The 13,264-nt window shown below is 37.7% G+C and overlaps 1 long non-coding RNA gene across 1 annotated transcript; it reads right to left on the reverse strand.

The window, feature by feature from the left end:
• Positions 1–589: 589 nt before the first annotated feature.
• On the reverse strand, positions 590–4,478 carry LOC138685591 (uncharacterized). Its single transcript, XR_011324887.1, has 2 exons — positions 4,116–4,478; positions 590–842 (listed from the first exon to the last, which is right to left on the reverse strand). It is a non-coding gene; the product is annotated as an uncharacterized lncRNA (long non-coding RNA).
• Positions 4,479–13,264: the final 8,786 nt, after the last annotated feature.

The following is a 13,264-nucleotide window of genomic DNA, read 5'->3' on the forward strand; positions in this document are numbered from 1 at the left end:
TCGTGATGGCTGAAGGCTAAAGGGAGCAAGAGAGGAAACGTGGTAACTTTGTCTCTACTGAGCTAAAAAGGACAAGAGAGAAAAACAAAGAAAAAGGAAAAAAAGAGGAGAAATTATATCCTCATTGATTTTCTGTATAATATTTATGTCTGTTTATAAGCTTTTTACTTTTTTAAGACTCACAATTCCCCCATTCCCTAAGATAAATCAAAGTCAAACAGAATGAGACTGCTATAAAAAATTATTTTAAAAAATTTAAAAGTTGAATATAGTACAAGATCTGGGCAATGTAAAAGACAGCAAATTCTGCTTCTCTTCAGATCCATGACCCAGTAAGTAGGAATCTGCAGTGGAGTAAGGGAAAAAATGCAGATACGAATAGAGGAGACTGTTGAAGGAAATAAAATTTACTGATAGTGACTCTAACAGAGTATCCACTGGTTTCATTTGAATTTGAGAAATCTTAAATTACAATAACATTTGAACAGGCATTAGAGCAATTCAGATAAATCATCTGAAGAGAATGCACTGTTGCCCCCTTGTAGTTTGAGTGAACAGCAAGCCATTCTGTTTTAATTCACCATTAGCATTCAGAGTAAATACAGAAAAGGTTTTAATTCAAAATATGCACAATCACACACTTACAAACTATCTCAAGTAAGTATTTTAATCTGGATTCAAGACAGGAGACAGCTTGTAGAAAGAAAAAGATTATGAAGATAGAGTCTTCTGCAGTTAAATTGTCCCATTTCTACTAACTTTGTATTGGCTCTGATGGAACCATTATGTATGTTTCCAGCAGCTTCCTGGTCAGTCCTCTAGCAGTGAAAGTAGGCAGATTACTGAGAAAAACAGTCGATAAAATAAATAATGAAGAGGAAATTATTTAATTCCTTGCTTGAAAAGGTGATTATTTTTAGATTACTTAGATTATTTTTTAGAACAAGCGCAATAACAACAGTTTTACTTCATGCCTATGGCTCAATTCAAATCATATTTGCTTTCTTCCTATCAAGGATTCATTAAATCTTTGACTACATGAGGTAATTATTTCAGGGAGATTTCCTAAGACACACAGAATGAAACAACTGATTAAACAATTAGTTATTTGTTGTTAAAGGCCAAGTTCTGAAGACAGACAAAAGGAAGACCACAATCTGAAATCTATTCAAAAGCTTTCCAACTAAGAACTGATTAAATAGATACAATATACAAAAGTCATGCACATTCTCCTATGTCCGGTTTTGTTTCAATGGTTACAGCTTAGTCCAGTTAAAAATTCAGTGTGGCCTGAATACCTCTTAAATAATAAATAGGAAACAGCTTTCTAACAAGAGCTCTGTGTTTTTCTCTCTTTTCTAAGAGAATGACTCCCATTTTGAGCTCGCTTTGCTCATAGTATCTAGATATCTAGACACGTCTACAGCTACGATGTCTGGGGTTCAATAGCGCATACTGCAGAAGTTCAGTTAGAAATAGTGTAAATACATTTCCCACTTCAATGCACATTATTTGAATTTCTTCCCTAAAACAAATGAAATGGGAATACATTTGTTTAAACCCTTAAGAGTGTTCAAAAAATACAGACACCTATTTTTGAAAGTGCTGAAGAACTGGATTATAGTACCTAAATAATGTAAAAGTCTGAAGTCACTACATGAAAAAAATTCAGAAACCTATAAGTTCAGTCTTTTGTCTTTATTTCCATGGTCTTTGCTTTACAAAAAGAAAGTACAGCCAAAAATTACCTTGTAAAACAGAGCCAGAAGTCCACACTACAATTGCACTCTTTGTAGTGAGCCACTCCAAGTTCTATCTGGCTCTATCGCACCATATTTCAGATGCTTTACCTGGGAAGATTCTAGAAGAAGTCATGGGATAGACAGAACAGTCCCAATAGCACAGCGTCTCACCAAAAAACAAGCGTGCTTAACTGAACTAATAATTCAGTACTTAAAGTAGACATTGGGAATAGATTTCTAAATAATTTTTTTCTAATATAAAAAATTGAAATAAAAAATAACTAACTATAAACTCCTTCTTTGATGATCACAGCACAAAATGAGATGCTGAGAGGAAGTGAAAAGAGTAGAAACCTTTTCTTTTTCTCTTGCCCTTCAGCATCCAGAAGGATCCTGGAATACATATTCCAAACAACTATCTGTGAGCAACTAGAAGATAATACAGGAATGAGAGTCAAGATAAGGTTTTTTCTACAGCATCTTAACAGGCCTTATAAATAAAAAGTATCTTGACACTATGCCTCTTCAGTATAGCAAGGCTTTTGACAGTCTTGTGATATTCTGAGAAACACATTGGCTAAACCACTGTAGATTAAACAGTTTCTTGTAGAAAACTTATCACCAGAGTAGCTAGCAAAGATTCACAGTAAAAATAGAACAAACTAAAAAAAATGTGTTGAATGAAATCAGCCAAGTGTCTGTCCTGCATTCCGTACTTCTCAATGCTTTCATTAATGAGCTAGATAATGAGGGACCTTTCTTGAATTTGAAGGCAATATGAATACAGGAGGTAGGAGAAAGGTGCACAAAGTGCTTTCAGTGCTGCCAGGAAGGATGTGATTTAAAAAAATGCTCTTGACTAATTGAAGCAATACCCTGAATTATGTAGGATGTAATTCTGTAATGGGAAGAGAAAATTGTTATTAGGTAAGAATCATCAGCTGTGCAAATACAAGCACTTAGCCACGAAATAGCAGGTCTATAGAAAAAGATGTGTGGGTTATAAAAGGAGATTTATTTGAAGACTGGGGAGACATGATAACTGTACCCAATATGTGCTAAAAGCTTCCATAATAAAAAAGACATCCTATGTTCTCTGCATTCACTCAAGATAGGACAAGAAGTAATCAAGTTAAACTGTATTAAGGAACTTTCATTTTAGATGGTAGTTGAAAAAAATTCTAAAAGTAAAAATCAACTTAGGGGTTCTTGAATCTCCCACTACTGGTAATTTTTAAGAACAAAATAGATAAGAGACGTTTTGTGTGGATTTGACCCTGCCTTGGAGGAGCGAGTTAAAGCCAATGACCTCTTGAGGTGACTCTCAGCCTTGTCTTCTGTGATTATCAGCTAACCTCTCTGTCCTCAGCCCTGCACGTTTCAGTCGGAGAGAGCTCAATCTTTCATTTCACTGCCAGTTCAATCTCAATCTTTTTCCTAGCTATGAACTTGCAATGTGCTGAAATAGTTTCAAATGCCCTGTTTATGTTATTTGTCTTTCTGGTGCATATTTAATGGCCACTGCCACTAATAGTATGCAACAACATCTTATGATTACAGTCTCATAAGAGCGAAGTGCCAAGAACTTTAACAGCTTTAAGCATAGGATCAGCAAAGAGCTGTCACTCTTTCTTCCATCATTTTTATTTTTGTAAAATATGAGATAAAATTCTCCTGCCTCACTTGATGTATGTCATCAACTGCAAAATCAGAGCTAACCGCAGTTTTCATACCCTGCAAACCAGCATGTCAGGAACTGAGTTGCAGTCATCAGTTAAATTAGCTCCTAGCATGCTGGGCTGCTATGCTCTCATATTATTAATTTTTCATAAACAGAAGTTGTTTCAAAGAAAACAAGCTATGCTAACTTAGAATAACTCCTTAGTGTCTTCTTTTTCTGTCTTAAGATTTTGCATTAGTAGCTTGCATGCTCCACTGCTTGGAACACTTTAAAACCAGGGATATGGTTAGATTTACGTGGAAGACCTCTATATGCCACTCAGCTAGCTCTTCTTAAAGGGAAATTGAAATGGTATGACATGACTTTTTGTCACCTTGCTGATCATATCAACTGTTGTCGTATATGCTCACTAATAAACATTTTTAAATGTTTAATTATGGACATGCCAATCAAAACCATAGTTACAGATAAATAACTTTTGCACTTCAGGCTAAGAATGTATAACCTACATTAAGTATAAACCTAACTAATTCTCCCAAAATGTCAATCCATAATCTCGGCAGACATATATTTTCTAAGCTTTTTGTACTTTTCAGTATGTGAAAGACACTGACATGCTGGAGCACATGCAGCAGATGACCACCAAGACAAGTGGGCACCAGATCTCATGACGTACAAAGAAAGACACAAACCTGAATTTGTTCAGCTTGGAGAGGCTCAGGGTAGAGCTTATTGCTCTCTACAACAGGAGTATGTTGTGAAGAAGGATCCAGACTCTTCTCAGAGGTATGCAGTGGAAAGAAGGGAGGCAATGGGCACAAGTTGGAAGACAGGAAATTCTGACTCAATCTAAGGGAGAATCTTTCACCACAAGAATGGTTGAAAAATGGCCGAAGTTGCCTAGAGACACTGTGAAAACTCCATCCATTGAGATACTCAAAGCTTGACAGGACAAGACTGATCGACTTGATTAAAATGGGCCTGCTTTGAGCAGAGGTTTGGGCTAAAGGCCTCTGAAGGTCCCTTTTGACCTACATTATTCTTTGATTTTATGCTGCATTACATGCTTTTATTACATATAATAGTCCATTCGAATTTCCTGTGTACTTTAACTCCCTGAAGTCTTGTGAAAAGGCTTTCACAAATGTGTTAAGGTGGAATGCCTGGTTTTGACCATTTGCCTTCATAAGAAAAAAATTCTCATTTAGTTGTGCCTGTTGAGACCTGTTCTGCCAAAGGGCTATATGCTGAAGTAGTGCCTTTCAAAATAACTTGTCTCCTAGGTTTTTCCTATCTTTCCAAGGAGTTTTTCTGCCACATAGACAATTTGTGAGCATCCTACTTCTCCTTTTTGTCTTTCCATAAGATTAAAAATCTCATATTTGGGTGCAATCTTCTATTGTAAGAACTATTTGCCTTCAAATATCTTGAGAATAAAGGAAGGGGATGGGTGCCTTCAAATAAGCTTTGTTAATGATAATTCCATTACTGATAAACAATGAAAGGTGGGAACATCAGGTTCAAAAAGTGCAGTTTTTCAACAAATTGTCAACCCTGGAACGTTATTCATCAGTCTCATCTGAAAATGAGTAATTACAAATAAATAGTACTGAATCTAAAAGATTGCATCTAATCACTGAGAAAAGTTATACTGCAGTTTATGAGGTTTGACCTTTCAAAAATAGTCTTACAGCACAATGGAAAATAATACATATAAATAAAATTTACACCATTTCTCCAGAGAATTCCTTGCACAATACAATACAAATAGAGTGTATTTAAAGAGAAAATTGATTTTACTATATATATAATCTTGAGATGAAAATACACCAAATAAACCACTGTAGTACAAAGATGCTGAAGACTTTATGGTCTCCAAATCTGAAGATGTTTATGCAACATTCAGTTTCAGTTTTCTAGGCACACTGTAAAACATAAACATTTATCAGTGTTACAGTATTAAATAGCCTTTTTCACAGCTCTGGAAATGTTCCTCATTCTTTTTGAAGATCACTTACTGCATTGCGATTCTTGCCTAGCACACCTGATTTTTACTGTTTTAGAATCTAAGATATGCAGATGAGAAAGTATGCAGCAATTAAGTAATTCTGCATATTTTTTAAAACCACAGATACAACCTTCTGTCAGCAAAATTCTGGAGATGATGCAGTTTGCAATGAAGTTAACTTAGCTAGACATGCATGAAGATCTCAGACACCCTTAACTGCAATTCACTAGTAACAGATTTTACTTCAAAGCTCAACTTAGCCCATTGAATTTTGTAGCACTTCCTAAATTGGATTTTCCAAGAAACCTAAGGGATTTAATCATCTGTCGCCCACTGAAACAAGAATGGAACTGTGCTAAAAGAACAAAACCATAAAACATATTTAGGAACTTGGTGATGCAGACAGATACGTTTAAAAGGGATTTGAAAGAGACTTTAGGCCCTCCTGGAAGCTGCACATGGGGCTAGGATTCATAGCAATGCAGATGTACTAAGGGATTGCTACTCTAACCTAAAAATTCAGATCCTTGGAACCTTGCTGAGCTGCCATATAACCCTGAAAATATCTGAAACCTAGTATTGCAAACATAATAAAACAATAAAGTTGCCATAGTACCTAAATTATCTGTTTCTTGACAAATGCAGCATGGTCCAGTTAGTCACTTCATCTAAACCTGGAGTTCACACCCTGCTGCTGCCCAACTGCAGATGAGCACTGACTACCATAGCATATTATAAGATGCACCCCAAAGTATCTGTTGTTGCTCCAAGCAGCAGAATTCAGGGAAAGGAGAGAGAAAACACACCATCACTTAGAAAGTAGATAATAATAAACTAGAGACAGCCTGTCTGAAAACTTTCTTAACTGTGGTAGTCTTCTTTCAGTAGAACAACCTCCCCATATTGGCAGGGCTCACACGGCTGACAATGGTCAACAGAGGGAAGAGACAAAAAAGGGGTTAGGAAAAAACAGTGGAAGTCCTTCCAAATCATCCTTTTGGTCTCAACTGTTTTAAATAAACATCTTATTTCAAATATATTCCTAAGGAACATATTCAAAAGCAAGCAAACAAACAAACAAAAAATTCTTTTTAGTATGTCTAGGATAGCTCAGTAAAGCATAACTGTTCCCTCAGAACATCTATTCAAGTACAGGGTTACTTTGATAGCTGGTACTTAATGGAAAACTGTATGTCAAATTACATGGGAATCACATAACAGAAAAATACCATTCCTTACAAAACTGCTCTGAAAGAGAGGAACCTCAGGAACAGAGGAAATAAATTATATGGTATTTAACATCTATTTGCTCTAAGTCTGACTGTTTACTATTGCTCAGTTTGGATTTTTGGATAGCTGCTTGTCAGATTTATACTTGTTTCAAAATAAAGGGCAGCTATTTCAGCTCTAGGGAGGAATAGAAAATTTTTGCTAGGTATTTTCTTTGTAATCCTCAAAATGATTACTTGAATAACTTTATGCTCAGCTATCAAGGCACTTAGTATGTACAAAATACAGCACAGTTTTCTCTAAATAACCAACTGACATACTTGTGGACTTCAATATCTTTTTGAAATAGCCTTGCTTTCAGAGGATTTTCAGTACAACATGATCGATTAAGCTTCCCTCAAAATTAAAGGAAAAGAAAACAGTAAAATTGTACACCAGTGAGTCACTGTATGTGTAACTGTTTTACCTTGAAATCTCTTTAGATACAGGGTAGAGACAACAGGTAGGGAAGGTTGTAATAATGACAAGTAGTCTGTCTCTTCCTCCTGTTTCCCTGCAAATCTAGAAAAGGCAGCGTGGGTTTTTTTTGCTTTATATTTGCTCAAGTCAGATTTAGAGCTGAGATTTTGCCAATGCTTGGGAAAAGCAAAAGTGTGAACAAACACTACTCCACAAGTTTACTGGAAGTGCTCTGTATTTCCATGTCAAAGAGCAAATTCAATCACCATTTTAATCTCCTATATTCACAGGCCAGAGAAGACAAATACACCTCAGGGCAATACATTCACCCCCAGGTGAAAGTTGGAGAGTTGTTTCACGTCAGTCAAAGCAACCTCACCAGTTGTCTCACCAGAGACATTCTGAAGGGATGTCTCTCACACTGTCTTCAGGCACCAATGTGACATGAGAACACAAGATCATTGAAAAGAGTTGAGGGAGCAAAGAGTCTCCCAGCTCGGTGCAGAAAGTAATGATCTTTATTAAGAACCTGTTTCAAAAAAGTACTTTACACATGCTCATCTACCTGGCATATATATAATTTTGATCCAATCACTAAGTCACTCCAAGCTCAGCCTTCAGGGTCTGAACATAATCTAGGCACTCATTTTGCTAAGTTCCCTCCTTCTAGAAGCTGAAACCCTTCAACTCAGGAGTTCACTGCATGGGAGAAGCAGCAGCTCCTCATGCTCTTTAACTTGGTTTAACTCCACATATTAACTCTCAGGAGAATTGTGCAGCTGCACAATACGTATGCATGCAGCACTTCTTAACAGTTGTTCCTAGACATGAGATGGCAGACAGGTCTAGACACAATAATAAACCTTAAATTCTTTCATTTCCTTAGCAATGCACTTACGTGAGGTTCACTGGTGCAGAAAAACCATTCTCAACCTTCAAATCTCCTGAATCATGAAATTACCTTATCCAGCAGAGGTGTGTAATGCTACATTTTAAACAGGGTCCATAACACTGAAAACAGTGTTGTGAGTAATAGAAGAGGCTAGGGAACTTTCCATGTCTTTCTGACCCATTTGAGTTTCCACCCTTCCAGTGTGTAACATTGTACATTTTTTGTTGTTGTTTTTGCTGCATACTTCAGGAATTTTTCACGTTCCCAGCTGTGGTAGGTTGACCCTGGCTGGGTGCCCACCAAAGCCGCTCTATCACTCCCCCTCAGCTGGACAGGGGAGAGAAAATATAACAAAAGGCTCATGAGTCAAGATAAGGACAGTTTAAGAAAGTGAAAGCAAAGGTCGCATGCGTGAAAGCAAAGGAAAACAAATGATGTTATTCTCTACTTCCCATCAGCAGGCAATGTCTAGCCACTTCCTGGGAAGCAGGGCTTCAGTACGTGTAGTAGTTGCTCTGGAAGATGAAAATGCCCCCCTTCCGTCTCCCTTCACTTAGCTGTTATATCTGAGCTGACGTCATATGGTATGGAATATCTGTTTGGTTAGTTTAGGTCAGCTGTCCTGGCTATGTCCCCTCCCAAGATCTTGCCCAGCCCCAGCCTGCCATTGAGGGGAGCAAAGATGTTGGAGAGACAGCCTTGATGCTGTGCGAGCACTGCTCAGCAGTAGCCAAAACACTGGTGTGTTATCAACACCCTTCTAGCTACCAGTGCAGAGCACAGCACTACCAGGGATGCTATGGGGAGAATTAAATCCATCTCAGCCAGACCCAATACAGTCAACACACATTTTCTTCCCTCTATGAAGACTTTTCATGATCTATTACATTTTCTTAGAGACAGTAGAAAATTATAAAACTACTGTGAGTTGTTTTTTTTTTTACTCCAGGATGTCCAGACAGAAAATATCTGAAGAAGATAAAAACAATGAGAAAATATTTACACCAGTGTCTCTGGAAAGGTTGAGCAGGGTGTGGAGAGGGGCTAGAGACAGTCGGAAAGGGATGAAATTGTTCAAGTTTGTAAGGTTTTAAAAAACAGGATTTGTCAAGAAAGGATAATTTAAATTTTAAAAGATTGCAGCTTGTGCATAATACATACTCCTTATTCAAGCATGTTATTATTTAATAGATGACAAAGTCTGAGATGGGAAATCCCTTTAGATGCATATTCTTTCATAAATCTTGGAAAACATGTTACTTGATTACTCATTTTCAAATATTAAAAAATATTTGTAATTATTTGTATATGTAATTATATATATAATTATGTAAAATACATAATGAAAGAATTCTATATCAGACATTTTTTAGAACCTGTCATCAGAGATGTACAGTGATCAACACTACGTATTAATGGACTCACTTTTTCCCTGGCTTAGATTTCCCATTAAAATCACAAGAAATACTGGAGCCAATAAAGGACACCCCACTCTGAGAAAATTACTTTAGAATTCCTTGTGTCTCAGAAAATGACTTAGTAAAGATTGAAAAGTTAATTAATTTCACTTAAAATTTGATCAGGTTGTGAAGAAGTGTAATGGCAAGACAGGGAAAGCATATATTTTACACAACTAATTTGTGTCCTTTTTTTTAAAATTGGGATAGCTGCTATCATAAGCCAGTCAATTTCTTTATCATTTTGCTCAAAAGTATGGTTAGGTTTCAAGGAGACAACTAAACCAAAACTTAATACAGAACAAGGTAGTTGAAAACCACTGCTATCTTGAAAACAAAGATACTGCCGGTATTTCATACTCCTTAACACCATGAATAACTATACTAGCAGGAGGTGCCTACCCCTCAGTTGAGCACTCTGAGCATAAAAGTAAATTCTAAGTCTCTCCCAAAAGTTTCATCTCTAAGTCAAGACATGAGTAACTGGGCTTTCCTGAATTACAGGCGGGTGATTTAATATCTTCCATTCACAGACAGTCCTGTGCTACCAGTCATACAACCACCTCTTTTTTTCAGAAATGACTTAAAACCTACACAATTACTAATGTGCCACTTTTCATTGCCCTGCCTAGGTATTTCCAGATGAAAGAGACAGCAACCACATGCTAGACTCATGTACCATAAACACGTTAAGTTGCACGGAAGACACCTTGGAAGAAAGCAGCTCTTTGTGCAATTTATTAAATTTATTCCAGGTATCTCTTCCCAACTACTACTACTGCAGCACTTTAAAGTGCAGCTCAAAATCAAAAGCCAAAAAACCACTTCACACCTGGTAGATTGGAACCATCATAGTCCTTTTCTACAAAGTAAGCATTTTGATTTAGATGTAACCTGAGTAACCTGCCACACACAGGATAAAAGCAGGCACATAAACTTTCATCTGCCGCCCATCTGATGTAGCAGGAAGAAAATGGTCTTTTTCCTCAGTTGAAAAAGTATTAAGGCTATTTTTATTACCAAGTTAACAAATGTATAACTCACATCCAGTATTCCATTTATATGAAATGATTACACAAGATTTCTGTTCTCAATCATGTATGTTGAGTGTAGCATCTATAACTCATTTCCTAGTGACTGATATTGTTACTTAATACACATATTATTTTAAATGCCTATTTAACATAATAACGTGCACCGTAACCATACACTTTTACATCAGGTTCTAAAAAAATGTTTCAACTGACTTTTGCATAATCTGACACACCAAAGCTAGGACACCTGTCAACTCACTGAAAAGTTACAACAAAGTAAGCAGTTTCAGACCAATTTTTAAGTAACTGCTAGATCCAAGATTATGTTACAACAGTTGGAGGTCATCTGGCAATATTGAATCATGCAGCTCAAATGCCAACCAAGTTCCAAGCATATTTGATAAGGGGGTCAGATTTTTTTCTGGAGGTTTGCTCTTAAATAGTATACATGATCCAATGACTAGTATGGAAGCTATGCCACATCTCACTTCTTCCATATGGTGATAAAACGGAAAGAAAAGAAAGCAGCATTAGTAGTAGTTTTCATATTCACTCGATAAACTAGCATACCTACGGATCCAAGAAAAAAAGTATACTTTCAGTGATCTTGTACCCTCATAGATTTCTGTCAAGTGAAGTCCCTTTCTTCTTACTCCCCTTTAGTTGTCACTAAATTTTGGACCACGCTAGTATTTCTCATCCAGTCAAATCCTTAGCACCATCTGAAAACTCAGGGTTCCTTCACCAAATTAACATGTAGTACATGATGTGAGGGTCAGCTTCTAAAAGCCTTCTTTAGCCTACTGATCAGGTATCTTCAATCCTGGATCTTTAAACAATTTGAGAATCCAACAGTAATAATCCAAGCAAATTACTTTGGGTATGAGATTGCCTATCTATAAAATTGTGAAATTATGGGTTTGGAACTACAACCAGGACTGATGGTCCTGGTCCAGAATAGAGCTGCCTCTAAAAAATTAACCCATCTAACTCTCATTTAAATATCTTGAACAAGACAACAACATTTAAAATCATCACTTGTATTGTTTAGTCATAACATCTGATCTGGTTCTGGGAGTCTTGAGGCCAGATTTACTTTATCTTTCTGAGGGTGGTCATTGAAGCTCTGCTGGTGATGTATGTTCGCTTTTTCTTCTTGTGTAGTGAGTATTCTTATAATGACCACAAGGGAAAACGCCAGGAGCAACATTGTTATATTCTTATTTCATACTGTTTCAGTCACATTCTTTAAGCAACATTCAGGTTTTGTTATTTCTTATTCTTCCAACTGACTTATGTAAATCCTCACTCTTTTCCTCTTTATATCTGAAGCTCAGACTGTCTAGGTCCTAGGAGTATCTTAACATTAGTCCATTAAAAAGAAAAGAAAAAGCAATAAACCCTAACACAAGGATTATCTTGGGGTTTTATTGTTATTTTTTCCTTTTAAATAGAAATGCTGTCTCCAAAGACAATATCAAACTCCAGTTTCATTAATTTGTTCCATGAAAATGAGCATTTGTTCTGGATATGTGCATGTGCTTGGCCTGGCTTCATCCTGATTTCCCTAGCTAGCTTCCCAAACAGCTCACACCTTTCTTCTTAACATTGGTTAAAAAGAGATGATCTCTGGTTTTAAAACCTCATGGCAACTCAGCTTCTGACTGGCAGGCTCCCGCTGCTGGCTGAGCTCCAACCTCTCCATTTCAGGGGTGCATGGGAGTAATGTGGCAGTACTACAGTCCCCAGAGCACCACCCACACGTTGACCGCAACACTAATCTGATCAAAAGAACAACCACATTTCTGTTGGGTTGTTTGCTGATGCCCAGTCTGGACAGCAGGTCAAGAACTTGAAAGAGACAGGATGAGTGTTTGAGATGAAAATTTTAGGGAGGCTGCAGTGAAAACACTCCCACTGTGGCATGCTCCCCTCCCCTGCTTACCTCCTATGCACCTTCAGCCCCTGTTACTGCAAAAGACCTTTTGCTTGAAATAGCCCATTTCCCGATTTTGTCACTTCCATAGCAAAATTCTCCATGAAACTAAAATTTTTCTGTTTATCTTCTTTTAAATATCATGCATTAAAAACATAACATTCCTACTTCTATCGCTTTGTTCTTCATTCAAAGTAATGCTCAACTGTAGAAATACTTCTTGCAGGCAACATGGTCATTTTTCTTGCTAATTACATGAATGTGGAAAAATACTTTTAGCCATCTTGATATGTTGATTCTTTGGTAGCATCACATACTGGGGTAGTTTCGGAGTAAACAGCAAAGTTTCCAGACTGGCATTTTTCCCCTTCCTCTTTTCATATATGTTAGGAGAACAGAAACTCCTATTTGCAAGAGTATGTGGTGCGGGTACCAAGGCGCTGGCAGGGTGGGCTGCAGGGCGGCCCCTGTGAAGAGGGGCCAGGGCTGCACTGAGCCGGACACAGCCAGTTCCAGCCGCCTCCAACCGACCCACCCCAGGGCACAGCTGAGCCCCACAGCCACCATAGCAGCACCTCAGGGAAAGCCTGTGTAAGAAACAGCAAAAACGCTTCCCAGCTGTGAGGGGAAAAGTGTGAGAAACAGCCCCGCAGGCACCAAGGGGAGAGGGGGAGGAGGTGCTCCAGGCACCCCAGCAGGGATCCCCTGCAGCCCCTGGAGAAGACCAAGGTGGAGCAGGTGGATATGCCCTGAAGGAACTGCAGCCCATGTAGAGCCCACGCTGGAGTAGGTTTATCATGAAGAGCTGCAGTCCGGGGGAAGGAC

This window comes from Haliaeetus albicilla, chromosome 6 (genome assembly GCF_947461875.1).
Source record: "Haliaeetus albicilla chromosome 6, bHalAlb1.1, whole genome shotgun sequence".
Lineage (NCBI taxonomy): Eukaryota > Metazoa > Chordata > Aves > Accipitriformes > Accipitridae > Haliaeetus > Haliaeetus albicilla.